Source organism: Vulpes vulpes, chromosome 7 (assembly GCF_048418805.1).
Source record: "Vulpes vulpes isolate BD-2025 chromosome 7, VulVul3, whole genome shotgun sequence".
Taxonomy (NCBI): Eukaryota; Metazoa; Chordata; class Mammalia; order Carnivora; family Canidae; genus Vulpes; species Vulpes vulpes.
In genome coordinates, this window is record NC_132786.1 from 25,694,330 (window position 1) to 25,704,052 (window position 9,723).

Consider the following 9,723-nt stretch of genomic DNA (forward strand, 5'->3'; position numbering starts at 1 on the left):
ACCTCCATGCTCTCCACACTCCTAACAGGACAATGGACAGTATTGGCTGAGATATCCCACCCTCTCCCAGAACAGTGGGCAGTGTCACCCACGCTGTCCCTTACTTTCCCAGGACACCAGACATTGTTGGTTGTGCTGTTCCCTCCTCTCTCAGGACACTGTGCAGTGTCAGTTGCAATGCCCACCTCTATCAGGACACTTGGAAGTTCGGCTGCGCTGTCTCCTCATATCTCGTGACCACAGGCAGTGTTGGCCCTGCTGTCCCCTCCTCTCCTGAGATGCCAGGCAGTGTGGGCCCCACTGTCCCCTCCTCTTCCAAGACACTGCGCAGTGTCAGTTGTGCTGTGCCCTCTCTACCAGAACACTGGGCAATGTCAGCTGTGCTGTCCCCTCCTCTCTCAGGACCTGAGAAACAAGCAGTCCTTGCAGGCATCTTCTAAATAGTCTCTAACATAAGGAAGTTAGAGGCTATGTTCACAGTAGTTGGGGAGACCCAAGGGATGGACACTTAGCATGAAATTCAGAAAGAACTATTCCTTGATCATAACCTTAAACTGGCATATAACCTATTAGAGTTAGAAGGTGGCTCCACTCTAGGTGAGGAGGTGAAATGGAAAGTCTCTGTACTGAACTCTGAGACGCAAGCATCCTGGGCCTGCAGCTTGCCACTAGCTGCTCAACCACGGGAGGTACAAGCTAGCTGCACAGGAGGGGAGGGCCCATGGAAATATTAGGCAGTGAATGCTGAATGCTCCCCAGCATTCCCGGAGAGTAGCTTTGCTCTACATTCTCACCTACCGGCCTCAGAAATTAGAACAAAAGCACCAGTGGACACTCCTAGAAAATGCGGCATTCTGCACATTGAGAAACAAGCATTATTTGTAAGCAGCCTCTGACCAGCATCTAATATAAAGACAGAAGTTATTTCCACAGTGGTTGTGGGGTACTGAGGGACAGGCCCTCGGCTCAACTCTTAGAAAGAAGGAAACCTTCAGTGCAGCTTACAACTAGCCTCTCAACCACGAGAGATAGAAGCTAGCTCCGCTCTAGGTGAGGAGGTGCCATCGAAAGGCGCTGTACTGACAACGCGACACGAGCAATCTGAACCTGTGGATTGCCACTGGCCGCTCACTGGCAGGAGTACAAGCCGGGAGTGCAGGGCCCGTGGAAGTGCTGTGTAGTGCCCTGTGAGCAACCACCGTTCCGGGAGAGCAGCTTTAACTACCCTCTCACCCACCAGCCGTAGAACCAAGATCAAAAGCACCTCAGGGGCAGCCCCGGTGGCTCAGCGGTTTAGCGCCGCCTGCAGCCCAGGCCGTGATCCTGGAGACCCGGGATCGAGTCCCAGTCGGGCTCTCTGCGTGGAGCCTGCTTCTCCCTCTGCCTGTGTCTCTGCCTCTCTCTCTGTGTCTCTCTCATGAATAAATAAATAAAATCTTAAAAAAAAAAAAAACAACAACAACAACAACAAAAGCACCTCAGGTGGCTCGTGGTAAATGTGGCCTACTTCATTCTGAGAAATAAGTGCTCCCTGTAGGCAGCTTCTGTCAAGCCTCTAACATAAGGGGTTTAGAAGCTTTGTCCACAGTAGGTCTGGAGGACCAAAGGGCAGGTTCTCTGCTCAACTCTCAGAAAAAAAGCATTCTTTGAACGCGACTTTCAACTAGCCTCTCATCTATGGGAATTAGAACCCAGCTCCACTCTAGGTCGGGAGGTGCCATGGAAAGGCACTGTACTGAGGTCTGAGATGCAAGTATTCAGGGCCTGCAGCTTGTCACTAGTCTCTCATCCACAGGAGGTACAAGCTAGCTCCAAGGAGTGAAGAGCACATGGAAATACTATGTAGTGAACTGGGAGCAACCAGCCTTCCTGGAGAGCAGCTTCGCTCTATACTCACACCGACCAGCCTTAGAACCTAGAAAAAAGCCCCAGTGGACACTCGCAGAAAATGTGTCCTATTGCACACTGAGAAACATGCGTTCCTTGCAAGTAGCCTATGACAAGCCTCTAATATAAGGTAGTTAGAAGATGTGTCCAGAGTAGTTGTGGAGTACCAAGGGACAGGTCCTCTGCTCAGCGCTTAGAATGAAGAAAACCTTCAACGTAGGTTACAACTATCCTCTCACCTATGGGAGTTAGAAGCTAGCTCCACTCTAGTTGAGGAGGTGCCATAGAAAGGCGCTGTACTGACAACGAGACACAAGCATTCAGGCCTTCCACACTGTCCCCTCCCCTTAGGGGACAACGGGCAGCATTGTCCATGCTGTCACCTCCTGTCATACAACACTGGGTAGTATCAGCTGCGCTGTCCTCTCCTCTCCCACGTCCCCAGACAGTGTTGGCTGCACAGTCTCTCCTCTCCTGGGACACCCGGGAGTGTCAGCTGCACTGTCACCTCCTCTCTGGGGACACCAGGCAGAGTCAGCCGCACTGTCTGCTCCTCTCCTGGGACCCTAGGAGTATTGGCTGCGCAGTCCCCTCCCCTTCTCTTGGGACATCAGTGTCAGCTACATTGTCCCTCCTTTCCCAGGACCCCAGGGTGTGTCAGTCACACGTCCCCTCCTCTCCTGGGACACAGGCACTGTTGGCTGTGCTCTCCCCTCCCCCCGGAGCCCCAGGAAGTGTCGGCCATGCTGTCTTGCTGTCTCCTCCTCTCCCAGGACCCTGGGCCATGTCAGCTGCGCTGTTCCCTCCTCTCCCGGGACTACAGGCAGTGCTGGCTGTGCTGTCCCCTCCTCTCTCTGGACACCAGGCTGTGTTGGCCACGCTGTCCCCTCATCTCTCAACACCCCAGGACCCAGGCAGTGTCGGCCATGCTATCTCCTCTTCTCCCAGGACCCCAGGCCATGTTGGCTGCACTGTCCCCTCCTCTCCCGGGACCACAGGCAGTGTCGGCTGTGCTGTCCCCTCCTCTCCCTGGACAACAGGCTGTGTTGGCCACTCTGTCCCCTCATCTCCCAACACCCTGGGAAGTGTCAGCTGTGCTCTCCCCTTCTCTTCTGGGGAGTTTCGGCGCACTGTCACCTTCTCCCCCGGGGACCCCCTGCAGTCTCGGCCACGCTGTACCATCCTCTCCTGGGACCTTGAGCAGTGTGAGACACGCTGTCCCATCATCTCCCAGGACCTGGGCGGTGTCAGCCACGCTGTCCCCTCCTCTCTCGGGACACTGGGCACTGTCGGCTGTGCTGTCCCTCCTATCCTGGGATGCCAGGCATTGTCGGCCGTGATGGACCCTCCTCTCCTGGGACACCGACAGTGTCAGCCGCACTGTCACCTCCACTTTGGGGACACTGGGCAGTGTCAGCTGTGCTGTCACCTCCTCTCCTGGGACCTTGGGTAGTGTTGGCCCCAGCTGTCCCCTCCTCTCAGGACCCTGGGAACTGTTGGGTGCATTGTACCCTCTTCTTTGCGGCAATGGGAAGTGTCAGCCACACTGTCTCCTACTCTCCTGGGACCCCTGGCAGTGTCAACCACACTGTCCCCTCCTCTCCTGGGACCCAGGGCAGTGTCAGCCCACTCTCCCTCCTCTCCGTGGACACCAATCAGTGTCAGATGTGCTGTCCCCTCCTCTCCTGGGACACCAGACACTGTTGGCCACACTCGCCTCCTCAATTTGCAAACACGGGGAATTGTTGTCCACGCTGTCACCTCCTATCACAGGACACTGGGTAATGTCAGCTGCACAGTCACCTCCACCCCCTGTATATTGGACGGTGTCGGCTGCACTGTCCCTTCTTCTCCTGGGATGCCCAGCAGTGTCGGCAATGCTGTCTATTCCTCTATTGGGACCCCAGGAAGTATCCCCTGCGCTGTCCCCTCTTCTCCCGGGTTACCAGTCAGTGTCGTTCATGCTGTCACCTCCTGTCATAGGTAACTGAGCAGTGTTGTCCACGATGTCCTCTCCACTTTGGGGATACCGTGCAGTGTCGTCCACACTGTCACTTCCTTCATGGGACACTGGATAGTATTAACCTCACTCTCCCTCCTTTCCTGGGACCCCAGTCAGTGTTGGCCACGATGTCCCCTCTCCCAGGACCCCAGACAGTGTCGGCCACACTGTCCCCTCCACTCCTGGGACCCTGGGTGTGTCGGCCACACTCTTCTCTCCTCTTCCAGAACCCGGGGCAGTGTTGGCCCCGCTGTCTCTTCCTCTCCTGGGACCCCAGGCAGAGTTGGCTGTGCTTTCCTCTCCTCTCCTCTAACAGGACAATGGGCAGTGTACACCGTGCTGTGCCCTCCTCTCCCAGGACACTGCACAGTGTTGGCTGTGCTGTCCCCTCTCTACTAGAACACTGGGCAGTGCTGGTCATGCTGTCCCCTCCTCACTCAGCACCTGAGAAACAAGCGTTCCATGCAGGCAGCTCCTGGCTAGCCTCTAACAAAAGGAAGTTAGAAGCTATGTCCACAGTATGTGTGGATGCCCAAGGGACAGGCCCTTTGCTCAACACTCGGAAAGAAGCGCTCCTTGAATGTAACTTTAGTATCTAACCTATCGTAGTTAGAAGGTAGCTCCACTCTAGGTGAGGAGATGAAATGGGAAGGCTCTGTACAGAACTCTGAGACACAAGCATTCAGGGCCTGCAGCTGGACTCTAGCCACTCACCCATGGTAGGTACAAGCTAGCTCCCCAGGAGCGGAGGGCCCATGGAAATGCTCTGTAGTGAATGGTGAGCAACCAGCATTCCTGGAGAGCAGCTTTGACTACCATCTTATCTCTGGGCCTTAGAACCTAGATCAAAAGCACGTGTGGGGAGGCTCACGGGAAATGCAGCCTACTGCACTCAGAGAAACTAGAGTTCCTTGCAGGCAGCTCCTGACTAGCCTCTAACATAAGGGATTTAGAAGTTATGTCCACAGTTGGTGTGGAGGCCGAAGGGACAGGCCCTTTTCTCAACTCTCAGAAAGAAGCATTCCTTGAATGCAGTTTTCAACTAGCCATTCACCTATGCTAGTTAGCAGCTGGCTATATTCTAGGTGAGGTGTTGCCATGGAAAGAAAGGCGCTGTACTGAACACGGAGACACAAGCATCCTCCTCGGCAGCTTGCCAGAAGCCTCTCACACACGGGATGTAGAAGGTAGCTCCACAGGAGTGGAGGGTCCGTGGAAATGCTACGTAGTGAATTGTGAACAACCAGCCTTCTAGGAGACAGGTTTTCCACTACCCCCTCACCTACTGTCCTAACCCTAACCCAGCACCTAACACCTAACCCTAACCCCTAATTCTAACCCCTATCCCTAACCCTTAACGCTAACCCCTAATCATAACTTTATCCTAATCTCTAACCCTAAGCCCAAACCTAAACCCTAACCTTATCCCGAACCCAAACCCAACTCTAACCCTAATCCGAACCCAAACCCTATCTCCTAACCTGAACCTGAACCCTAACTCCTAAACCTAACTTGAACCCAAAACTGAACCTTAACCCTAACCCTAACCTGAAGCCTAATCTTAACCTGAACACGAACCTTAACCTAACCTGAACCCTAACCCAAACCCGAAATCGAACCCCAACCTGAATCTAAACACTAACCCTAATCCAAACCTTAACCCAAATCCGAAACTTAACCCAAACCCGACTCTTCTTGAACCCCGAACCCGAACCTGAAACCTAACTTGAACCCTAACCCTAACCCTAACACGAACCCTAAACTGAACCCTAACCCAAACCCTAACCCCTAATCTGAACCCGAACGTGAACCCTAACCCTAAACCAGAACCCGAACTTGAACCTAAACCCTAACCCAAACCCTAACCCGAACCCTAACCCCTAACCTGAACCCAAACCAGAATCCTAAACCTGAACCCAAACGCTAACCCTAACCCAAACCCAATCCTAACCTGAACCCGAACGCTAACCCTAACCCTAACCTGAAACCTTACCAGAACCCTAACTGGTCCCTGGAACCTGAACCCTACCCCAAACCTGAACACAAACACTAACCTGAACCTTAACCCCTAACATCTAACCAGAACACGAACCCGAGCCCTAACTTTAACCAAACCTGAACCCTAACCCAAACCCAAACCCAAACCCTAACTTGAACTGAACCTAAACCCTAACCCAAACCCGGACACTAACTCTACCCAAACCCAAACCCTAACCAATACCCAAACCTGAACCCTAACCCTATCCCGAACCTGAACCCAAACCCTAATCCTATACCAAACCTGAAGCCAAACCCAAACCCCCAACCCCTAAACCTAACACTAACCACTAACCCTGAACCCCTAACCCCTAACCCCTAACAATAACCTCTAACCCCTAACCCCTAACCCCTAACCCTAACCCAAACTGCTAACCCCTAACCCTAACCCAAACTGCTAACCCCTAACCCTAACCCTAAGCATAACCCTACCATTAATTCTAACTGTTCACTTACCTGTGTTTTTGAGTAGTCCCTGCCGAAGTCGCTGTGTATCCGACCGATGGCTCTAGAATCCTCCAGCAGGTCCTGAGAAAGTCACACTTCTGTTCTTGTGGACATGGCCCTGTACCCTCCCCTGCGGGTCCTAAAAGGCCAATTTCTCTAGGCATGTCGGGGCCTCCATCAGGCCCCATACTCACCACAGCCAGTCCTGAGGACACCAGGCTCCTGTCGGTGTGTATGGGGCCCCATGTCTTCCTGAATCATAAACAGTGGGTCCTGAGGACAACTGGGGCTACAGTCACTGTGGACACCGCCTCACACCCTCCCAAAGCCTCACAGCATGTCCTGAGGAGGCCGGGGGTGGCTCCTGTCAGCTGGGATACGGCCCCATGTCCTCCCAAAAACTCATAGCGGTTCCTGAGGAGGCCAGGGGCTCCTGTCAGTATGTATGCACCTCACATCTTCCTGAAGACTCACCGTGGGTCGGCCCAGGGCTCCAGTCAGCATGGAAGGGGCCTGACATCCTCCTGAGGCCTCCGCTTGGGTCTTGATGAGGCCAGGGGCTTCTGTCAGCATGGATGCAGCCCCACATGTCCCGAAGATTTCACAGCAGGTCCTGAGGAGGACGGACGGGGGTCCTGTCAGTGTGGACGTGGCCCCAAATATTCCTGAAGCCTCACTGTGGGTCCTGAGGAGACCAGGGGCTCCTGCCAATGTGGACAGGGCCCACGTCCTCCTGAAGCCTCACCTTGGGTCCTGAGAAGGCCAGGGGCCCCTTTCAGGGTGGAGGCAGCCCCACATCTTTCTGAAACCTCACTGTGGTTCTTGAGGATGCTGGGGCCTCCTGTCAGGATGAACACATCCCCATGTGCTCCCCAAGCCTCACTGGGGGTCATGAAGAAGCTGGGGGCTCCTGCCTGCATGGACCCGAACCCATGTCCTCTTGAAGCGTAACTGCAGGTCCTGAGGAGCCCAGAGGCTCCTGTCAGTATGGACGTGGCCCCACATCTTCCTGAAGTCTCACCGCAGGTCTTGAGGAGGCTGGAGGCTTCTGTCAGTTGCACATGGCCCAAATCTTCCTGAAGCCTCACTGCAGGTCCTGAAGAGGCTGGGGCTACTGTCAGTTGGACCTGGCCCCGCATGTCGCAAAGCCTTCATAGCGAGTCCTGAAGAAGCTGGGGGTCCAGTCAATGTGGATGTAGCCCCACATCTCCTGAAGCCTCACCTTTGGGTCCAGAGGAGGACGGGGGTCCTTTCAGCATGGACGCAGCCCCATGTCCTCCTGAAGCCTCACCTTGGGTTCTGAGGCAGCTGAGGGCTACGGTCAGCCTGGACACAACCCCACATCTTCCTGAAGCCTCACAGGAAGGAAGGTTCCTTCATCACAGGTTGAGGAGGCCAGGGGCTCCTCTCAGCATGAACGAGGCCCCACATCTTCCTGAAACCTCACCGCAGGTTGAGGAGGCCAGGAGATCCTGTCAGCATGGATGCAGCTTCATATCTTACTGAAGTTTCCCAGTGGGTGAGTCCTGATGATGCCAGGGGCTCCTGTCAGCATGGACACAGCCCCACGTGCTACTCGAGCCTCACCATAGGTCCTGAAGAGGCTGGTGTTCCTGTCAGCAAGGACTCAGCCCCACATCCTCCTGAAGCCTCTTCTTGGGTCCTGAGGAGGCCGGGAGCTCCTGTAAGTGTGGAAACAGCCTCACATCCTCCCCAAGACTGACTGCTGGTCCTGTGGAGGCCAGGGGCTCCTGTCAGTGTGGACTCGGCTCCACGTCCTCCTGAAGCCTCACCTTGGGTCTTGAGGAAGCCAGGGGCTGTTGTCAGCATGCACATGGCACCACATCTTCCTGAAGACTCACCATGGGTTGAGGAGGCTGCGGGCTTCTTTCAGCGTGGATGTGGCCCCACATCTTCCTGAAGCCTCACCACAGGTTGTGAGCAGTCTGGATGCTCCTGTCAGTGTAGACATGGCCCTACAACTTCCTGAAGCCTCACCATGGGTTGAGAAGGCCAGGGACTTCTGTCAGTATGGATGCAGCCCCATATCTTCTTGAAGCCTCACCTTTGGTCCTGAGGAGGCTGTGGGCTCCTGTCAGTGTGGACACAGCCCCACATGTCCTGAAGACTACACTGCATGTCCTGAGGAGGACAGGGTCCTGTCAGTGTCAGTGTGGCCCCACATTTTCCTCAAGCATCACAGGGGTCCTGAGGAGGCCGGGGGGGTCCTTTCAGCATAGACATGGCCCCATGTCCTCTCAAAGCCTCGCCACAAGATCTGAGGGGGCTGGGGACTCCTGTCAGCATGGACACGGCCCCAAAATCTTCCCAAAGCCTTCACAACAGGTCCTGAGAAGGCCAGGGGCTCTTTTCGGCATGGACGCAGCCCCACATCTTCCTGAACCCTCACAGCCGGTCCTGAGGAGGCCGGGGGCTCCTGTCAGCATGGACGGGCCCCACATGTCCCGATGCCTTAACAGCGGGTCCTGAGGATGCCAGACTCCTGTCTGCGTGGTCGTGGCTCCATGTCTCCCTGAATTGTCAACAGTGGGTCCTGAGGACGCCAGTCTCCTGTCAGTATGGAGGCAGCTCCATGTCCTCTCAAACCTTCACTGTGTGTCCTGAGGAGACCGGCAACCCTGCCAGTGTGGACGGGGCCCCATGTATTCCCGAAGACTCACCTTGGGGCCTGATGAGGGTGGGGGTCCTATTCGTGCTGACACAGCCCCACGTCCTCTCAAACCTTCACCATGGGTCCTGGGTAGGCCAAGGGCTCCTGTCAGTGTGGACGCGGCCCCATGTTCTCACCAAGCCTAACCATGGGTCCTGAGGAGGCTGGGGCTCCTGTCAGCATGGACGCAGTCCCACATCCTCCTGAAGCCTCACCTTGGGTCCTGATGAAGCCAGGGCTCCTGTCGGTGTGGATGCGGCCCACGTCCTCCCGAAGCCTCACCTTGGGTCCTGAGGAGGCTGGGGCTCCTGACAGCATGGACACAAACCCACATCTTCCTGAAGCCTCACCGCAGGTCCTGAGGATGCCAGGGGCTCCAGTCAACATGGACACGGCCCCAAATCTTCCTGAAGTCTTCTCAGCGGGTCCTGAGGAGGCCGGGGGCTCCTTTCAGCATGTATGCGGCCCCACATCTGAAGCCTCACCGCGGTTTGAGGAGGCAGAGGGTTCCTGTCAGCATGGACACAGCCCCACATCTTTCCAAAGCCTCACTGCATATCCAGAAGTGGCTGAAGGCTCCAGTCAGTGTGTACGTGGCTTCACATCTTCCTGAAACCTCAGTGCATGTCCTGAGGTGGCCAAGGGCTCCTATCAGCATGGACACAGCCCCACATCTTCC